Raw genomic sequence first — 20,682 nt, forward strand, 5'->3', positions numbered from 1 at the left:
CCGGAGAAGATCTAATGGGGTTCACTCAGGAAACTAGGGCAGCTGCAGCAGAGCTTGCGGAGTGCTGCCGCCAACAGCTCGAGGAGTTTGCGAGGGAGCGGAGAGAGAGGCGGGTCCGGGAACAACAGGCCCAAATAAGGAGCGCCGAGCAAAAGAGCCGGACCAGGAGGGACCCCCGTGCAGCGCACAGTCCCCGTACCACCGGGACTGTAATCAAGTTTAACCAGCAGCACGGGTGGGGCTTCATCAGAGACAACAACACCCCCGGCGACGTCTTTGTCACGCGCAGAGACGTGGAGTCCCATCTGCCGGAGGGGCACAGAGGTCGTGACCTCTACATCGGAGACGAGGTCACCTTCACCCGGCACAAGTGTGCCAAAGGACCTTACGCCCTCCACGTACACCGCCTGACGGAGGAGGAGTTGCGGTGCGAGGAGGAGGAGCAAGAGGACCCGGACGGGTCTGAAGTAACAACCAGCTGTAAGCAAAGAGCAGGAGGAAGACGCCGTTGAGTGCGGCAGAGAAGTGATGTAAATAGTTACCCGACCGGGTACCAAAGAAACTGTTGATACTTATATATAGTCCCCGTTGGGACCAGCTGAGTGAACTGTTTACCCGTTAACCCCTTAATCCCACAGGCTGAGGACTGTGAGCAGCCATTCCCTTCCCTCTACCTGGCCGAGGACTGAGAGCGGCCAACTTCCCCTGTATATAGTTGCGCGTCCTAAAGCGCCCCCTACCGGTTTTATAGTAAAACCAGTTTTTCTAAGAGACTGTCGCACTTTTCCCGGACACACGTTGCACAGTGTCCGGAGGAGGAACCTGAAACAAGAGACGACGAGAATGTTTATATGAAAAGTTTTATATATATAATGTTTTATATGTTTTATTATGTTTATATGAAAAAAAAAAAATTTGTATGTTTTGGTGTTTTTGTCTTTACAGCCCGAGGACGTGCTGTGGTTTACCAGGGGGGAATGTAGCACCCTGAGGATTCGGCTGCTACAGGAGTATTGCACCTCAACCCAGAGGTGTGATATTCCACTCCCGGGCAAGGATGGAGAGTGGAACTGAGCTCGGTAGGCTGCATGCACTACACACATCCCATTTCCGGGGAACAGACCGACGGTACTCCCACTTAGAAATGTGCAGGTACGACCGAGTCTGTTCCTGGCTGGAGTGGGAGGGAGGTGGTACATCCCAAGTAGTGTAGGGGCAGATAGGGGAAGCAGCCTGGGTAAAGTTAGGAGCTCATTGGGTGCTGGTCACCTGAGCTCACACATAGAGGGTGTATATAAGGTGGGCACCAACTAAGAACAGGGTCAGATGCAGAGGATCAGATGCAGAGAGTCAGTCAGCTGCAGAGAACAAGTCAGATGCAGAGAATCAGATGCAGAGAGTCAGTCAGCTGCAGAGAACAAGTCAGGAGCAGAGGAGAGAAGAAAGACAAAGACCCAGAGTGAGAGAGGAGAAAAGAGAGAGACCCAGAGCACAGAAGAGAAGGACTCTGAGATCCCAACTAAAAGCACCGGGTGAAGAGTCGGCATCAGGGTACCGGAACCCAAGCTGGTGGGGGTAAAAACATTCCCCAGCCAGAGACCGGAGACCGTGGGCAGCGTCTGCCACGGTCACCCATCACATCCACCCCGAAGGCACACCACATGAAGGGTCAGGGAACCCAGGGCCAAGGGTCTCCCAACAGAAGGCCCGAGGGAGCTGGACCTAGGTGGATTACTGGTGGGGACGGCCAGAGAACGGGACAGAAAGAGAGCTCAGGGCCACGCTCCGGACTTGTTTGGGGGTTGGCTGGATCCAGGACCTGGTGGACGCAGCACGGCTCGGGTGGTCACTAGCAGCTGGAGTGACCAGTACAACATCTGCAGTAAGTAAACACCCTTAACTGCACAACCCGACTCTGTCTTCACTGCCGTCTGCACTACACCACCACAACCCCCATCCTCTGCGCCTGTCCCCTCTGAGGCTATACCCCTCCCGTTGGGGGTTATCCCACCAAGCTGCGCATCCACCATCAGCCTCAGCGGACCCTGCTGCAGCGGCGGCCACAGTGACCGCATCACAACGGGTGGCGTAGTCGACACAAAAGAACTCTTAATAACATCTGTAGGACTGCCACATAACACTGAGCTTGACGCCCTGGGCACGGGCCGGGTCACAGCCGCTCGGAGACTACAACCCCCCATCTGATCCGGTGCCGGTTATTCCCCTCAAATAGGAATATGTCCCAGGGGGCGCGTCAACACGTGCAGCCAGCGTTCCATTGCCACATTCCATCTACTGCAGGCAGGATACCTGGCTGGCTGAATGTCGCTGAGAAGCTCACAGAGACCGCCATAAGCAACAGTTTAACAGAATGCCACAGACTAATCAACCAAACTTTTTGGGTTGGGTTCTCTTTTATAGTCTGCAGGCATTAAATGAAAGAAGTCAGTGTTCCAGCAGAAGGAGACAACGTTTCAGAAAAGGCATTGTAGCAAACCAAAAAAGAAATTTTAAGCGCAGCAGAGTAACCAGCGCACATACCTGTTAGCTCAGGTGAGTTTAAAAGGCTGCTGTTGATAACAAGGGCATTTGCTAAATAGATGGTGTGTGTGCAACAATATACTGAAAGGTCAATTATATTGTGCAGCTTATCTCACCACCTGTAGTTATTTAGGTGAAAGCTCCAAAATGCTTGCCTAATATGTCTGTTTATCCAAAAGGAAGTAAAAAGGGAGAGCTAGAAAGATAGCATTGCATCACATTACATGGCAATGCAATGCACAGTTGCTGAAGTTGAACCAAAATGAGCTTGTAATCTGGCTTCTGCAACTTTGAACATGAAAAATCCAATGAGGAGAAGAAAAGCAAAGCCAAAGAGTCCATCCCAAAATCCGACAAACAAGCAAAATGAACAAAAAACATTGAATTCAATTCTTTCTGATTTTAGAAACTGCATTAAAGAAGGGGTGCACCGGTCCTGGAGATACTGCAATACCAGGTCAATGCGTGGAGTGGACAGAGCAAGCTCTTTTTCCATCTCCCTGTTCTAAAAATCCATTTAATATATGGTCCCCAGATAGGGGACGTATCAGATATTAAACTGATAAGAACAGATACTACACTTGATCTTAGCCAAAAGGCCGAGAAGCGATAACCAGAATTGGTTTCAAACTACGGAGCCACCCAAGGATCCTGAAAAGTCCATTTGTGGAGATGAGCTCCTGGACTCCCGTTAAGAAGACATGTTGTCAACCTCTAGATCCCTTACATGCCTGCACTTTTCGGCTTGCTGCTGCTGCAATCCACGCGTTTTAGATCTGCATAACTCCACCTCTTTAAACACAGCACCTTCACCCCCTGCTGTTCCCACCCGCCTCAACACCGTTGGAAGGGAGGAGAACCAATTAAGGCGGGGGGTGGGGTGGAACGAGCAGCTGTCTACCCTTAGCAGGAGGGCTCCTGATTACATACCTCTCCTGCTGCTGCTGCTGCTGCTGGCTGTCCAGCAGCAGACTGAAGGTGGCTGCTGCTGTGCACAGGTATATAAAGGCTCAGAGCCTATTATGACACGCGCAGCCAGCGTTCCATTGCCACATTCCATCTACTGCAGGCAGGATACCTGGCTGGCTGAATGTCGCTGAGAAGCTCACAGAGACCGCCATAAGCAACAGTTTAACAGAATGCCACAGACTAATCAACCAAACTTTTTGGGTTGGGTTCTCTTTTATAGTCTGCAGGCATTAAATGAAAGAAGTCAGTGTTCCAGCAGAAGGAGACAACGTTTCAGAAAAGGCATTGTAGCAAACCAAAAAAGAAATTTTAAGCGCAGCAGAGTAACCAGCGCACATACCTGTTAGCTCAGGTGAGTTTAAAAGGCTGCTGTTGATAACAAGGGCATTTGCTAAATAGATGGTGTGTGTGCAACAATATACTGAAAGGTCAATTATATTGTGCAGCTTATCTCACCACCTGTAGTTATTTAGGTGAAAGCTCCAAAATGCTTGCCTAATATGTCTGTTTATCCAAAAGGAAGTAAAAAGGGAGAGCTAGAAAGATAGCATTGCATCACATTACATGGCAATGCAATGCACAGTTGCTGAAGTTGAACCAAAATGAGCTTGTAATCTGGCTTCTGCAACTTTGAACATGAAAAATCCAATGAGGAGAAGAAAAGCAAAGCCAAAGAGTCCATCCCAAAATCCGACAAACAAGCAAAATGAACAAAAAACATTGAATTCAATTCTTTCTGATTTTAGAAACTGCATTAAAGAAGGGGTGCACCGGTCCTGGAGATACTGCAATACCAGGTCAATGCGTGGAGTGGACAGAGCAAGCTCTTTTTCCATCTCCCTGTTCTAAAAATCCATTTAATATATGGTCCCCAGATAGGGGACGTATCAGATATTAAACTGATAAGAACAGATACTACACTTGATCTTAGCCAAAAGGCCGAGAAGCGATAACCAGAATTGGTTTCAAACTACGGAGCCACCCAAGGATCCTGAAAAGTCCATTTGTGGAGATGAGCTCCTGGACTCCCGTTAAGAAGACATGTTGTCAACCTCTAGATCCCTTACATGCCTGCACTTTTCGGCTTGCTGCTGCTGCAATCCACGCGTTTTAGATCTGCATAACTCCACCTCTTTAAACACAGCACCTTCACCCCCTGCTGTTCCCACCCGCCTCAACACCGTTGGAAGGGAGGAGAACCAATTAAGGCGGGGGGTGGGGTGGAACGAGCAGCTGTCTACCCTTAGCAGGAGGGCTCCTGATTACATACCTCTCCTGCTGCTGCTGCTGCTGGCTGTCCAGCAGCAGACTGAAGGTGGCTGCTGCTGTGCACAGGTATATAAAGGCTCAGAGCCTATTATGACACGCGCAGCCAGCGTTCCATTGCCACATTCCATCTACTGCAGGCAGGATACCTGGCTGGCTGAATGTCGCTGAGAAGCTCACAGAGACCGCCATAAGCAACAGTTTAACAGAATGCCACAGACTAATCAACCAAACTTTTTGGGTTGGGTTCTCTTTTATAGTCTGCAGGCATTAAATGAAAGAAGTCAGTGTTCCAGCAGAAGGAGACAACGTTTCAGAAAAGGCATTGTAGCAAACCAAAAAAGAAATTTTAAGCGCAGCAGAGTAACCAGCGCACATACCTGTTAGCTCAGGTGAGTTTAAAAGGCTGCTGTTGATAACAAGGGCATTTGCTAAATAGATGGTGTGTGTGCAACAATATACTGAAAGGTCAATTATATTGTGCAGCTTATCTCACCACCTGTAGTTATTTAGGTGAAAGCTCCAAAATGCTTGCCTAATATGTCTGTTTATCCAAAAGGAAGTAAAAAGGGAGAGCTAGAAAGATAGCATTGCATCACATTACATGGCAATGCAATGCACAGTTGCTGAAGTTGAACCAAAATGAGCTTGTAATCTGGCTTCTGCAACTTTGAACATGAAAAATCCAATGAGGAGAAGAAAAGCAAAGCCAAAGAGACCATCCCAAAATCCGACAAACAAGCAAAATGAACAAAAAACATTGAATTCAATTCTTTCTGATTTTAGAAACTGCATTAAAGAAGGGGTGCACCGGTCCTGGAGATACTGCAATACCAGGTCAATGCGTGGAGTGGACAGAGCAAGCTCTTTTTCCATCTCCCTGTTCTAAAAATCCATTTAATATATGATCCCCAGATAGGGGACGTATCAGATATTAAACTGATAAGAACAGATACTACACTTGATCTTAGCCAAAAGGCCGAGAAGCGATAACCAGAATTGGTTTCAAACTACGGAGCCACCCAAGGATCCTGAAAAGTCCATTTGTGGAGATGAGCTCCTGGACTCCCGTTAAGAAGACATGTTGTCAACCTCTAGATCCCTTACATGCCTGCACTTTTCGGCTTGCTGCTGCTGCAATCCACGCGTTTTAGATCTGCATAACTCCACCTCTTTAAACACAGCACCTTCACCCCCTGCTGTTCCCACCCGCCTCAACACCGTTGGAAGGGAGGAGAACCAATTAAGGCGGGGGGTGGGGTGGAACGAGCAGCTGTCTACCCTTAGCAGGAGGGCTCCTGATTACATACCTCTCCTGCTGCTGCTGCTGCTGGCTGTCCAGCAGCAGACTGAAGGTGGCTGCTGCTGTGCACAGGTATATAAAGGCTCAGAGCCTATTATGACACGCGCAGCCAGCGTTCCATTGCCACATTCCATCTACTGCAGGCAGGATACCTGGCTGGCTGAATGTCGCTGAGAAGCTCACAGAGACCGCCATAAGCAACAGTTTAACAGAATGCCACAGACTAATCAACCAAACTTTTTGGGTTGGGTTCTCTTTTATAGTCTGCAGACATTAAATGAAAGAAGTCAGTGTTCCAGCAGAAGGAGACAACGTTTCAGAAAAGGCATTGTAGCAAACCAAAAAAGAAATTTTAAGCGCAGCAGAGTAACCAGCGCACATACCTGTTAGCTCAGGTGAGTTTAAAAGGCTGCTGTTGATAACAAGGGCATTTGCTAAATAGATGGTGTGTGTGCAACAATATACTGAAAGGTCAATTATATTGTGCAGCTTATCTCACCACCTGTAGTTATTTAGGTGAAAGCTCCAAAATGCTTGCCTAATATGTCTGTTTATCCAAAAGGAAGTAAAAAGGGAGAGCTAGAAAGATAGCATTGCATCACATTACATGGCAATGCAATGCACAGTTGCTGAAGTTGAACCAAAATGAGCTTGTAATCTGGCTTCTGCAACTTTGAACATGAAAAATCCAATGAGGAGAAGAAAAGCAAAGCCAAAGAGTCCATCCCAAAATCCGACAAACAAGCAAAATGAACAAAAAACATTGAATTCAATTCTTTCTGATTTTAGAAACTGCATTAAAGAAGGGGTGCACCGGTCCTGGAGATACTGCAATACCAGGTCAATGCGTGGAGTGGACAGAGCAAGCTCTTTTTCCATCTCCCTGTTCTAAAAATCCATTTAATATATGGTCCCCAGATAGGGGACGTATCAGATATTAAACTGATAAGAACAGATACTACACTTGATCTTAGCCAAAAGGCCGAGAAGCGATAACCAGAATTGGTTTCAAACTACGGAGCCACCCAAGGATCCTGAAAAGTCCATTTGTGGAGATGAGCTCCTGGACTCCCGTTAAGAAGACATGTTGTCAACCTCTAGATCCCTTACATGCCTGCACTTTTCGGCTTGCTGCTGCTGCAATCCACGCGTTTTAGATCTGCATAACTCCACCTCTTTAAACACAGCACCTTCACCCCCTGCTGTTCCCACCCGCCTCAACACCGTTGGAAGGGAGGAGAACCAATTAAGGCGGGGGGTGGGGTGGAACGAGCAGCTGTCTACCCTTAGCAGGAGGGCTCCTGATTACATACCTCTCCTGCTGCTGCTGCTGCTGGCTGTCCAGCAGCAGACTGAAGGTGGCTGCTGCTGTGCACAGGTATATAAAGGCTCAGAGCCTATTATGACACGCGCAGCCAGCGTTCCATTGCCACATTCCATCTACTGCAGGCAGGATACCTGGCTGGCTGAATGTCGCTGAGAAGCTCACAGAGACCGCCATAAGCAACAGTTTAACAGAATGCCACAGACTAATCAACCAAACTTTTTGGGTTGGGTTCTCTTTTATAGTCTGCAGGCATTAAATGAAAGAAGTCAGTGTTCCAGCAGAAGGAGACAACGTTTCAGAAAAGGCATTGTAGCAAACCAAAAAAGAAATTTTAAGCGCAGCAGAGTAACCAGCGCACATACCTGTTAGCTCAGGTGAGTTTAAAAGGCTGCTGTTGATAACAAGGGCATTTGCTAAATAGATGGTGTGTGTGCAACAATATACTGAAAGGTCAATTATATTGTGCAGCTTATCTCACCACCTGTAGTTATTTAGGTGAAAGCTCCAAAATGCTTGCCTAATATGTCTGTTTATCCAAAAGGAAGTAAAAAGGGAGAGCTAGAAAGATAGCATTGCATCACATTACATGGCAATGCAATGCACAGTTGCTGAAGTTGAACCAAAATGAGCTTGTAATCTGGCTTCTGCAACTTTGAACATGAAAAATCCAATGAGGAGAAGAAAAGCAAAGCCAAAGAGTCCATCCCAAAATCCGACAAACAAGCAAAATGAACAAAAAACATTGAATTCAATTCTTTCTGATTTTAGAAACTGCATTAAAGAAGGGGTGCACCGGTCCTGGAGATACTGCAATACCAGGTCAATGCGTGGAGTGGACAGAGCAAGCTCTTTTTCCATCTCCCTGTTCTAAAAATCCATTTAATATATGGTCCCCAGATAGGGGACGTATCAGATATTAAACTGATAAGAACAGATACTACACTTAATCTTAGCCAAAAGGCCGAGAAGCGATAACCAGAATTGGTTTCAAACTACGGAGCCACCCAAGGATCCTGAAAAGTCCATTTGTGGAGATGAGCTCCTGGACTCCCGTTAAGAAGACATGTTGTCAACCTCTAGATCCCTTACATGCCTGCACTTTTCGGCTTGCTGCTGCTGCAATCCACGCGTTTTAGATCTGCATAACTCCACCTCTTTAAACACAGCACCTTCACCCCCTGCTGTTCCCACCCGCCTCAACACCGTTGGAAGGGAGGAGAACCAATTAAGGTGGGGGGTGGGGTGGAACGAGCAGCTGTCTACCCTTAGCAGGAGGGCTCCTGATTACATACCTCTCCTGCTGCTGCTGCTGCTGCTGGCTGTCCAGCAGCAGACTGAAGGTGGCTGCTGCTGTGCACAGGTATATAAAGGCTCAGAGCCTATTATGACACGCGCAGCCAGCGTTCCATTGCCACATTCCATCTACTGCAGGCAGGATACCTGGCTGGCTGAATGTCGCTGAGAAGCTCACAGAGACCGCCATAAGCAACAGTTTAACAGAATGCCACAGACTAATCAACCAAACTTTTTGGGTTGGGTTCTCTTTTATAGTCTGCAGGCATTAAATGAAAGAAGTCAGTGTTCCAGCAGAAGGAGACAACGTTTCAGAAAAGGCATTGTAGCAAACCAAAAAAGAAATTTTAAGCGCAGCAGAGTAACCAGCGCACATACCTGTTAGCTCAGGTGAGTTTAAAAGGCTGCTGTTGATAACAAGGGCATTTGCTAAATAGATGGTGTGTGTGCAACAATATACTGAAAGGTCAATTATATTGTGCAGCTTATCTCACCACCTGTAGTTATTTAGGTGAAAGCTCCAAAATGCTTGCCTAATATGTCTGTTTATCCAAAAGGAAGTAAAAAGGGAGAGCTAGAAAGATAGCATTGCATCACATTACATGGCAATGCAATGCACAGTTGCTGAAGTTGAACCAAAATGAGCTTGTAATCTGGCTTCTGCAACTTTGAACATGAAAAATCCAATGAGGAGAAGAAAAGCAAAGCCAAAGAGTCCATCCCAAAATCCGACAAACAAGCAAAATGAACAAAAAACATTGAATTCAATTCTTTCTGATTTTAGAAACTGCATTAAAGAAGGGGTGCACCGGTCCTGGAGATACTGCAATACCAGGTCAATGCGTGGAGTGGACAGAGCAAGCTCTTTTTCCATCTCCCTGTTCTAAAAATCCATTTAATATATGGTCCCCAGATAGGGAACGTATCAGATATTAAACTGATAAGAACAGATACTACACTTGATCTTAGCCAAAAGGCCGAGAAGCGATAACCAGAATTGGTTTCAAACTACGGAGCCACCCAAGGATCCTGAAAAGTCCATTTGTGGAGATGAGCTCCTGGACTCCCGTTAAGAAGACATGTTGTCAACCTCTAGATCCCTTACATGCCTGCACTTTTCGGCTTGCTGCTGCTGCAATCCACGCGTTTTAGATCTGCATAACTCCACCTCTTTAAACACAGCACCTTCACCCCCTGCTGTTCCCACCCGCCTCAACACCGTTGGAAGGGAGGAGAACCAATTAAGGCGGGGGGTGGGGTGGAACGAGCAGCTGTCTACCCTTAGCAGGAGGGCTCCTGATTACATACCTCTCCTGCTGCTGCTGCTGCTGGCTGTCCAGCAGCAGACTGAAGGTGGCTGCTGCTGTGCACAGGTATATAAAGGCTCAGAGCCTATTATGACACGCGCAGCCAGCGTTCCATTGCCACATTCCATCTACTGCAGGCAGGATACCTGGCTGGCTGAATGTCGCTGAGAAGCTCACAGAGACCGCCATAAGCAACAGTTTAACAGAATGCCACAGACTAATCAACCAAACTTTTTGGGTTGGGTTCTCTTTTATAGTCTGCAGACATTAAATGAAAGAAGTCAGTGTTCCAGCAGAAGGAGACAACGTTTCAGAAAAGGCATTGTAGCAAACCAAAAAAGAAATTTTAAGCGCAGCAGAGTAACCAGCGCACATACCTGTTAGCTCAGGTGAGTTTAAAAGGCTGCTGTTGATAACAAGGGCATTTGCTAAATAGATGGTGTGTGTGCAACAATATACTGAAAGGTCAATTATATTGTGCAGCTTATCTCACCACCTGTAGTTATTTAGGTGAAAGCTCCAAAATGCTTGCCTAATATGTCTGTTTATCCAAAAGGAAGTAAAAAGGGAGAGCTAGAAAGATAGCATTGCATCACATTACATGGCAATGCAATGCACAGTTGCTGAAGTTGAACCAAAATGAGCTTGTAATCTGGCTTCTGCAACTTTGAACATGAAAAATCCAATGAGGAGAAGAAAAGCAAAGCCAAAGAGTCCATCCCAAAATCCGACAAACAAGCAAAATGAACAAAAAACATTGAATTCAATTCTTTCTGATTTTAGAAACTGCATTAAAGAAGGGGTGCACCGGTCCTGGAGATACTGCAATACCAGGTCAATGCGTGGAGTGGACAGAGCAAGCTCTTTTTCCATCTCCCTGTTCTAAAAATCCATTTAATATATGGTCCCCAGATAGGGGACGTATCAGATATTAAACTGATAAGAACAGATACTACACTTGATCTTAGCCAAAAGGCCGAGAAGCGATAACCAGAATTGGTTTCAAACTACGGAGCCACCCAAGGATCCTGAAAAGTCCATTTGTGGAGATGAGCTCCTGGACTCCCGTTAAGAAGACATGTTGTCAACCTCTAGATCCCTTACATGCCTGCACTTTTCGGCTTGCTGCTGCTGCAATCCACGCGTTTTAGATCTGCATAACTCCACCTCTTTAAACACAGCACCTTCACCCCCTGCTGTTCCCACCCGCCTCAACACCGTTGGAAGGGAGGAGAACCAATTAAGGCGGGGGGTGGGGTGGAACGAGCAGCTGTCTACCCTTAGCAGGAGGGCTCCTGATTACATACCTCTCCTGCTGCTGCTGCTGCTGCTGGCTGTCCAGCAGCAGACTGAAGGTGGCTGCTGCTGTGCACAGGTATATAAAGGCTCAGAGCCTATTATGACACGCGCAGCCAGCGTTCCATTGCCACATTCCATCTACTGCAGGCAGGATACCTGGCTGGCTGAATGTCGCTGAGAAGCTCACAGAGACCGCCATAAGCAACAGTTTAACAGAATGCCACAGACTAATCAACCAAACTTTTTGGGTTGGGTTCTCTTTTATAGTCTGCAGGCATTAAATGAAAGAAGTCAGTGTTCCAGCAGAAGGAGACAACGTTTCAGAAAAGGCATTGTAGCAAACCAAAAAAGAAATATTAAGCGCAGCAGAGTAACCAGCGCACATACCTGTTAGCTCAGGTGAGTTTAAAAGGCTGCTGTTGATAACAAGGGCATTTGCTAAATAGATGGTGTGTGTGCAACAATATACTGAAAGGTCAATTATATTGTGCAGCTTATCTCACCACCTGTAGTTATTTAGGTGAAAGCTCCAAAATGCTTGCCTAATATGTCTGTTTATCCAAAAGGAAGTAAAAAGGGAGAGCTAGAAAGATAGCATTGCATCACATTACATGGCAATGCAATGCACAGTTGCTGAAGTTGAACCAAAATGAGCTTGTAATCTGGCTTCTGCAACTTTGAACATGAAAAATCCAATGAGGAGAAGAAAAGCAAAGCCAAAGAGTCCATCCCAAAATCCGACAAACAAGCAAAATGAACAAAAAACATTGAATTCAATTCTTTCTGATTTTAGAAACTGTATTAAAGAAGGGGTGCACCGGTCCTGGAGATACTGCAATACCAGGTCAATGCGTGGAGTGGACAGAGCAAGCTCTTTTTCCATCTCCCTGTTCTAAAAATCCATTTAATATATGGTCCCCAGATAGGGGACGTATCAGATATTAAACTGATAAGAACAGATACTACACTTAATCTTAGCCAAAAGGCCGAGAAGCGATAACCAGAATTGGTTTCAAACTACGGAGCCACCCAAGGATCCTGAAAAGTCCATTTGTGGAGATGAGCTCCTGGACTCCCGTTAAGAAGACATGTTGTCAACCTCTAGATCCCTTACATGCCTGCACTTTTCGGCTTGCTGCTGCTGCAATCCACGCGTTTTAGATCTGCATAACTCCACCTCTTTAAACACAGCACCTTCACCCCCTGCTGTTCCCACCCGCCTCAACACCGTTGGAAGGGAGGAGAACCAATTAAGGCGGGGGGTGGGGTGGAACGAGCAGCTGTCTACCCTTAGCAGGAGGGCTCCTGATTACATACCTCTCCTGCTGCTGCTGCTGCTGCTGGCTGTCCAGCAGCAGACTGAAGGTGGCTGCTGCTGTGCACAGGTATATAAAGGCTCAGAGCCTATTATGACACGCGCAGCCAGCGTTCCATTGCCACATTCCATCTACTGCAGGCAGGATACCTGGCTGGCTGAATGTCGCTGAGAAGCTCACAGAGACCGCCATAAGCAACAGTTTAACAGAATGCCACAGACTAATCAACCAAACTTTTTGGGTTGGGTTCTCTTTTATAGTCTGCAGGCATTAAATGAAAGAAGTCAGTGTTCCAGCAGAAGGAGACAACGTTTCAGAAAAGGCATTGTAGCAAACCAAAAAAGAAATTTTAAGCGCAGCAGAGTAACCAGCGCACATACCTGTTAGCTCAGGTGAGTTTAAAAGGCTGCTGTTGATAACAAGGGCATTTGCTAAATAGATGGTGTGTGCAACAATATACTGAAAGGTCAATTATATTGTGCAGCTTATCTCACCACCTGTAGTTATTTAGGTGAAAGCTCCAAAATGCTTGCCTAATATGTCTGTTTATCCAAAAGGAAGTAAAAAGGGAGAGCTAGAAAGATAGCATTGCATCACATTACATGGCAATGCAATGCACAGTTGCTGAAGTTGAACCAAAATGAGCTTGTAATCTGGCTTCTGCAACTTTGAACATGAAAAATCCAATGAGGAGAAGAAAAGCAAAGCCAAAGAGTCCATCCCAAAATCCGACAAACAAGCAAAATGAACAAAAAACATTGAATTCAATTCTTTCTGATTTTAGAAACTGTATTAAAGAAGGGGTGCACCGGTCCTGGAGATACTGCAATACCAGGTCAATGCGTGGAGTGGACAGAGCAAGCTCTTTTTCCATCTCCCTGTTCTAAAAATCCATTTAATATATGGTCCCCAGATAGGGGACGTATCAGATATTAAACTGATAAGAACAGATACTACACTTAATCTTAGCCAAAAGGCCGAGAAGCGATAACCAGAATTGGTTTCAAACTACGGAGCCACCCAAGGATCCTGAAAAGTCCATTTGTGGAGATGAGCTCCTGGACTCCCGTTAAGAAGACATGTTGTCAACCTCTAGATCCCTTACATGCCTGCACTTTTCGGCTTGCTGCTGCTGCAATCCACGCGTTTTAGATCTGCATATCTCCACCTCTTTAAACACAGCACCTTCACCCCCTGCTGTTCCCACCCGCCTCAACACCGTTGGAAGGGAGGAGAACCAATTAAGGCGGGGGGTGGGGTGGAACGAGCAGCTGTCTACCCTTAGCAGGAGGGCTCCTGATTACATACCTCTCCTGCTGCTGCTGCTGCTGCTGGCTGTCCAGCAGCAGACTGAAGGTGGCTGCTGCTGTGCACAGGTATATAAAGGCTCAGAGCCTATTATGACACGCGCAGCCAGCGTTCCATTGCCACATTCCATCTACTGCAGGCAGGATACCTGGCTGGCTGAATGTCGCTGAGAAGCTCACAGAGACCGCCATAAGCAACAGTTTAACAGAATGCCACAGACTAATCAACCAAACTTTTTGGGTTGGGTTCTCTTTTATAGTCTGCAGGCATTAAATGAAAGAAGTCAGTGTTCCAGCAGAAGGAGACAACGTTTCAGAAAAGGCATTGTAGCAAACCAAAAAAGAAATTTTAAGCGCAGCAGAGTAACCAGCGCACATACCTGTTAGCTCAGGTGAGTTTAAAAGGCTGCTGTTGATAACAAGGGCATTTGCTAAATAGATGGTGTGTGCAACAATATACTGAAAGGTCAATTATATTGTGCAGCTTATCTCACCACCTGTAGTTATTTAGGTGAAAGCTCCAAAATGCTTGCCTAATATGTCTGTTTATCCAAAAGGAAGTAAAAAGGGAGAGCTAGAAAGATAGCATTGCATCACATTACATGGCAATGCAATGCACAGTTGCTGAAGTTGAACCAAAATGAGCTTGTAATCTGGCTTCTGCAACTTTGAACATGAAAAATCCAATGAGGAGAAGAAAAGCAAAGCCAAAGAGTCCATCCCAAAATCCGACAAACAAGCAAAATGAACAAAAAACATTGAATTCAATTCTTTCTGATTTTAGAAACTGCATTAAAGAAGGGGTGCACCGGTCCTGGAGATACTGCAATACCAGGTCAATGCGTGGAGTGGACAGAGCAAGCTCTTTTTCCATCTCCCTGTTCTAAAAATCCATTTAATATATGGTCCCCAGATAGGGGACGTATCAGATATTAAACTGATAAGAACAGATACTACACTTGATCTTAGCCAAAAGGCCGAGAAGCGATAACCAGAAATGGTTTCAAACTACGGAGCCACCCAAGGATCCTGAAAAGTCCATTTGTGGAGATGAGCTCCTGGACTCCCGTTAAGAAGACATGTTGTCAACCTCTAGATCCCTTACATGCCTGCACTTTTCGGCTTGCTGCTGCTGCAATCCACGCGTTTTAGATCTGCATAACTCCACCTCTTTAAACACAGCACCTTCACCCCCTGCTGTTCCCACCCGCCTCAACACCGTTGGAAGGGAGGAGAACCAATTAAGGCGGGGGGTGGGGTGGAACGAGCAGCTGTCTACCCTTAGCAGGAGGGCTCCTGATTACATACCTCTCCTGCTGCTGCTGCTGCTGGCTGTCCAGCAGCAGACTGAAGGTGGCTGCTGCTGTGCACAGGTATATAAAGGCTCAGAGCCTATTATGACACGCGCAGCCAGCGTTCCATTGCCACATTCCATCTACTGCAGGCAGGATACCTGGCTGGCTGAATGTCGCTGAGAAGCTCACAGAGACCGCCATAAGCAACAGTTTAACAGAATGCCACAGACTAATCAACCAAACTTTTTGGGTTGGGTTCTCTTTTATAGTCTGCAGGCATTAAATGAAAGAAGTCAGTGTTCCAGCAGAAGGAGACAACGTTTCAGAAAAGGCATTGTAGCAAACCAAAAAAGAAATTTTAAGCGCAGCAGAGTAACCAGCGCACATACCTGTTAGCTCAGGTGAGTTTAAAAGGCTGCTGTTGATAACAAGGGCATTTGCTAAATAGATGGTGTGTGCAACAATATACTGAAAGGTCAATTATATTGTGCAGCTTATCTCACCACCTGTAGTTATTTAGGTGAAAGCTCCAAAATGCTTGCCTAATATGTCTGTTTATCCAAAAGGAAGTAAAAAGGGAGAGCTAGAAAGATAGCATTGCATCACATTACATGGCAATGCAATGCACAGTTGCTGAAGTTGAACCAAAATGAGCTTGTAATCTGGCTTCTGCAACTTTGAACATGAAAAATCCAATGAGGAGAAGAAAAGCAAAGCCAAAGAGTCCATCCCAAAATCCGACAAACAAGCAAAATGAACAAAAAACATTGAATTCAATTCTTTCTGATTTTAGAAACTGCATTAAAGAAGGGGTGCACCGGTCCTGGAGATACTGCAATACCAGGTCAATGCGTGGAGTGGACAGAGCAAGCTCTTTTTCCATCTCCCTGTTCTAAAAATCCATTTAATATATGGTCCCCAGATAGGGGACGTATCAGATATTAAACTGATAAGAACAGATTTTTTTTTTTTTTTTTTTTTTTTTTTTTTTTTTTTTTTTACACTGCAGATTACAAAGTCTTGGAATCAACAAAAAGATAAGAAGACTCAAATCCATCATCGTGCATTCTACCAATTTTAATACTTCTCCAAATCTTTTATTTTCCTTTTTCTTTTATATATATATATTTATTTATTTTTTCCCTCTTTTTTTTTTTTTTTTAAAAATTATATAGTTTTGGCTATTTTTTTTTGTTTGTTTTTGTTCTTCTTTTTTTGTTTTTCCACAGGTTTTCAAAAAATCAAATCTTACAAGGTAAGTTCATTCCATTTACATTGTTTCCATTTCTCATTTGCTTTCACCTTGCCAAGCGTCATTTTGTCCCTCCAGAAATACATGTACAAATAACTTAGACATAATTTAATACACTGGTCGACTGTTACTTCCTTATGTTTAAACACTAAAATGTTCCTTGCTTTCCACAATGCCGCCTTCACACATGCAATAATAATCCATACAATTTTAAAATCCTCCTCTCTTATCCCCATCCCATAAAATACTCTGTAAAAATCCAAAAAATTAACAGTACTCACAGCTCTCACTATATTGCACACTTTCCTCCATATTGTCTGTGCAAAATTACAATTCCAGAAGATGTGCATGGGTGTTTCACTATTCCCACACCTGGATCTTGGGCACACTTCAGATCTTACCAACCCACGCCTGTGTTGGAACTCACGGGTTGGCAGGCAGTCTTTTACTATACACCAGAGTAAATCCCTGTGTTCATTAGATAACACACTATAATTTACATTCATCCAGATTCTTTCCACAATTTTGAATGAAAAATGTTCCACAGGACTGATACCTATTCTCTCTTCCAGGATTTTTAGGATTTTTTTATGGCATTTAAGAACATTTATTTCGACCATCTTAAGTTTAAAATCTCTTAAAATTTTTTCTAAAACAATATAATTTCCTGGAGGTAAAAACCTATAAGGCCTATTTAGAGACATCTCCAACCATTTATAATTTCTAATATAGAAACCTAAATTATATATAGAAAACAACTTTAGCTTAGAGCCTGGTCCTAATAAAGTGCATACACAGTTCGCTACATACTTTGCATTTAAAAAGGACCTAATATCCGGAAAACCTTTCCCACCTTTTTTCTTTGATTTATATATCTCCTCTCTCTTTACTCTTTCCATCTTGGATCTCCATAAAAAATTAAAACATACCTTAATAACTCTCTTCATGATATTATTTTGGGGGATAAAAACTGTTGAGACATATAAAAACATTGGGAGTAAAACCTGTCTAATAATTAAAATTTTTCCTTCCAGGGTAAGATCTCTCAACTGCCAGAAAGTAATCTTTTTCTTAACTCTTTCCAGCAGAGACTCCCAATTTCTTACATTACCACCTGACTCTGAGAAATAAATACCTAAAATTTTTACTTCATTCATTCTTGTTAATTTACACTCAGAATCTACAATAAAATCACCAACAGTTAAAATACCAGATTTTTCCATGTTAATTTTAAAACCCGATGCGCCCCCAAACCAATCCACTGTTCTTATGGCTCTGTTCATGCTTCTAGTGTCTTTAACTAAAACCGTCACATCATCCATATATGCCACCACTTTAACTTGTTCATTGCAACTCCCGGGAATAAAAAAACCATTGATTACCTTATCTCTCCTAAAAGCTGCTAAAAGTGGTTCAATTGCACAAATAAAAAGAATAGGGGATAAGGGACACCCCTGTTTAACGCCACAGTTTATTTTTACATTATCAGATAAAAAACCATTAATAGATATTTTGCTAAAACATGATTTGTAAAGAGATTTAATACGTTTGCTAAAAACATCCGGGCATCCCATTTTCTCTAAAACTGCAAATAAAAAATCATGGGCAACTCTATCGTACGCTTTTTCAAAATCCAAAGTAATTAGAGCAAGCTTTTGTTTTCTGTCTAAAACATCCCATAAAACATCCCTGATTAAAATCAATGAGTCGCTGATTCTCCGATTTGGCACTGCACACGTCTGATCCACTTCTATTACTGAGCCGATTACCTTTTTTAATCTATTTGCTAGTAACTTTGCATATACCTTACAGTCCGTATTTAAAAGGGTTATTGGTCTCCAATTTTTAATCAGTTCTTTATTTCCTTTCTTAAATAATAAAACAATAAGACCCTCCCACCACGACTCTGGGACACTAAAAGATGCTTCTGCTTCTAAAATTACTTCATAAAAATCCTCACCCATGATCTCCCATAAACACTTGTAAAATTCAACAGGTAGTCCATCTGCTCCCGGCGTTTTGTTATTTTGTAGCGTATTAATTGTATTAAAAACTTCCTCTTTAGTAAAATTCCCTATTAAAAAAGATTTATCTTCCGCATTAAAATTTTTTTCCAGTCCTTCTAAAAAATGTTTTTTTAGAGACACATCCGTGTTTTTAACAGAAAATAAATCATCATAAAATTCTTTTGCTTTCATCTTCTTCCCCTCCAAACTTGTTTCTCCTTCCAAAACCTTCATATAATCCTTCTTGTCACATATTTTTTTAAAAAAGAATTTTGTGCATTTTTCATCCTCGTCTAAAACTTTTACTCGGGAATTAAAAATAATTTCTTTACCTTTTTCTTTCAGGCAGTTTTGGATCTTTTCTTTTGTTGTTCGGATCGCCTCCTGCAGATCACATCCGTTATTTTCGAGGTGAAAAAAACATTGCAGTTTAGCATTAAGATCATTATAAAAAATACGTTTTGCAGCAGCTTTCTTCTTTCCTTCTTTAATAAAAAATATTTTTACCTCCTTCTTGACAAAATCCCACCAATTAAAAATAGATTTAAAAAACGTTTTTTTTAGCTTCAGTTTTTCATACAGCTTTTTAAAACCTTCCATAACCACCTCGTCTTGTAGTAGGGATACATTAAATTTCCAGTGTGACGGTCTTTTATCCACATCTGATTCTATTTTAAAACTACATTCTATTATTTTATGATCTGAAAAAGGTGTTGAATGCGTTTTAAAACCTGAGCATGTTAGGGCTTGAGATATAAAAATATAATCTATTCTGGATGAAACACCTCTCCCCACCCAAGTGACTTCATGCTCCTTTTTTTGTCCATCTAATGCCCATGTATCTTTAAGATTAAAAGCTGCTAAAATATTTCTAAGACATGAAGCTGACCCATCTTTTACATTTTTTAAATGACAATTAAAATCCCCACCTAAAACTAATGGATCTACTCCAGGTAAAAACAGCTGCAACAGTTCAAACAAATGTAATCTCAAGGCTTTTTCTGCATTTGCATACACATTAAAACACCTCACTTTCTTCCCATTTTTCTGCACATCAATTCTTAAAATCCTCCCAGGGTATATCTCTTCATAATTTACAATCTCCCAATCTTTAGAGCATAAAAACCCCACACCATCACTTTTTGACTCGTTCCCACCAGAAAAGCATAAGTTACCCTTCCATATACCCTGTAAATATTCATAGCTTATTTTTTTTGTCAAATTACATTCTTGTAGAAAGATAAAATCAATATTTTCATTATTTAAAAAATCATATAAAGCAGTTCTCTTATATAGGTCGTTAAACCCCTGAACATTCAGGGACATTGAGCGGATCATCTTCTAACATTTAGTGCAGGGCTCTTCCCTCCGCCCTCATTCTCTACTGCCGGAGAAGATGGGTCTACCTCCAGATCTGATACATCCGAAGATGACACACTCCCCAGCAGACTTGTTGCTTCTAATGCCTTTACTTTCCCACCACATGGTATTCCTTCATTATCACTTCTATCCACACTTCTTTTTAGAGATTTTTCTGTGCAGTCCATTTGTACCTGCGCGCAAGGTAAGCTCTGCGACAGGGAATTAGTAGGAGTGGACTCCACTACTTCTGGAATATCACTTTCCCCTCCACAACTACTCCCTTTACTTAGTGGAGAAATTTCTTGCAACATTTGACTCTTCTCTTCTCTCTTCTGATCTTCTTTCTTCTGTTCTTCTATCTTCTTCTTTTCATTCTTATCTTCTTTCTTCTTATCTTCTTTCTTCTGCTCTTCTCTCTTTTTCCTTTCCATCTGTTTCTTTATCTCCATGGCCCTTTTTTCTATGTCCTCTATCCTCTTCTGTTTTTCCTCTTCCTTCTTTCTCTTCCTTTCTTCCAACTTCCTTTCCTCTTCTTCTTGTGATTTTTTAACCCGTTCCTCCTTCTTCTTCTCCTTCATTGCCCGTCCCTCCTCTTCCTCTTTTCTCTTTCTTTCTGTCTCCTCCTTCTCACTCCTTTCTTTCTCCTCTTCCCCTTTTTCCTCTTCAGCAGCAATGCCTGCTTCCACATCGTCTTTAGCTTCTTGTTGCTGTTCTTCAGGCGATGTGTCCATCTCCTCTACATCCTTTTTCTTATTTTTAGGGCACTCATCCATCTGGTGAGGAGTACCCATGCAACTAAAACACTTGTTACATTCTGCATCCAGATGTCCATATTTTTT

At 43.5% G+C, this 20,682-nt stretch overlaps 10 non-coding genes and 1 pseudogene across 10 annotated transcripts; all 11 read right to left on the reverse strand.

Annotated features, from left to right (window-relative positions):
* Positions 1–2,961: 2,961 nt before the first annotated feature.
* On the reverse strand, positions 2,962–3,152 carry LOC141178804 (U2 spliceosomal RNA). The gene has a single exon (XR_012254879.1). It is a non-coding gene; the product is annotated as a U2 spliceosomal RNA (small nuclear RNA).
* A 1,118-nt stretch (positions 3,153–4,270) lies between these two features.
* LOC141178806 (U2 spliceosomal RNA) lies at positions 4,271–4,461 on the reverse strand. Its single transcript, XR_012254880.1, has one exon. It is a non-coding gene; the product is annotated as a U2 spliceosomal RNA (small nuclear RNA).
* A 1,115-nt stretch (positions 4,462–5,576) lies between these two features.
* Positions 5,577–5,767, reverse strand: LOC141179449 (U2 spliceosomal RNA). The gene has a single exon (XR_012255463.1). It is a non-coding gene; the product is annotated as a U2 spliceosomal RNA (small nuclear RNA).
* A 1,115-nt stretch (positions 5,768–6,882) lies between these two features.
* On the reverse strand, positions 6,883–7,073 carry LOC141178808 (U2 spliceosomal RNA). Its single transcript, XR_012254882.1, has one exon. It is a non-coding gene; the product is annotated as a U2 spliceosomal RNA (small nuclear RNA).
* A 1,115-nt stretch (positions 7,074–8,188) lies between these two features.
* LOC141179556 (U2 spliceosomal RNA) lies at positions 8,189–8,379 on the reverse strand. The gene has a single exon (XR_012255560.1). It is a non-coding gene; the product is annotated as a U2 spliceosomal RNA (small nuclear RNA).
* A 1,118-nt stretch (positions 8,380–9,497) lies between these two features.
* LOC141179441 (U2 spliceosomal RNA) lies at positions 9,498–9,688 on the reverse strand. Its single transcript, XR_012255456.1, has one exon. It is a non-coding gene; the product is annotated as a U2 spliceosomal RNA (small nuclear RNA).
* A 1,115-nt stretch (positions 9,689–10,803) lies between these two features.
* Positions 10,804–10,994, reverse strand: LOC141178809 (U2 spliceosomal RNA). The gene has a single exon (XR_012254883.1). It is a non-coding gene; the product is annotated as a U2 spliceosomal RNA (small nuclear RNA).
* A 1,118-nt stretch (positions 10,995–12,112) lies between these two features.
* LOC141179558 (U2 spliceosomal RNA) lies at positions 12,113–12,303 on the reverse strand. Its single transcript, XR_012255561.1, has one exon. It is a non-coding gene; the product is annotated as a U2 spliceosomal RNA (small nuclear RNA).
* A 1,116-nt stretch (positions 12,304–13,419) lies between these two features.
* On the reverse strand, positions 13,420–13,610 carry LOC141179559 (U2 spliceosomal RNA). The gene has a single exon (XR_012255562.1). It is a non-coding gene; the product is annotated as a U2 spliceosomal RNA (small nuclear RNA).
* Positions 13,611–14,726: 1,116 nt separating this feature from the next.
* On the reverse strand, positions 14,727–14,917 carry LOC141178810 (U2 spliceosomal RNA). Its single transcript, XR_012254884.1, has one exon. It is a non-coding gene; the product is annotated as a U2 spliceosomal RNA (small nuclear RNA).
* Positions 14,918–16,030: 1,113 nt separating this feature from the next.
* Positions 16,031–16,264, reverse strand: LOC141179873 (U2 spliceosomal RNA; annotated as a pseudogene).
* Positions 16,265–20,682: the final 4,418 nt, after the last annotated feature.

The sequence above is a fragment of the Phyllobates terribilis genome, unplaced genomic scaffold, assembly GCF_046119375.1.
Source record: "Phyllobates terribilis strain yellow unplaced genomic scaffold, ASM4611937v1 Scaffold_30__1_contigs__length_15301838, whole genome shotgun sequence".
In the NCBI taxonomy this organism is placed as follows: Eukaryota; Metazoa; Chordata; class Amphibia; order Anura; family Dendrobatidae; genus Phyllobates; species Phyllobates terribilis.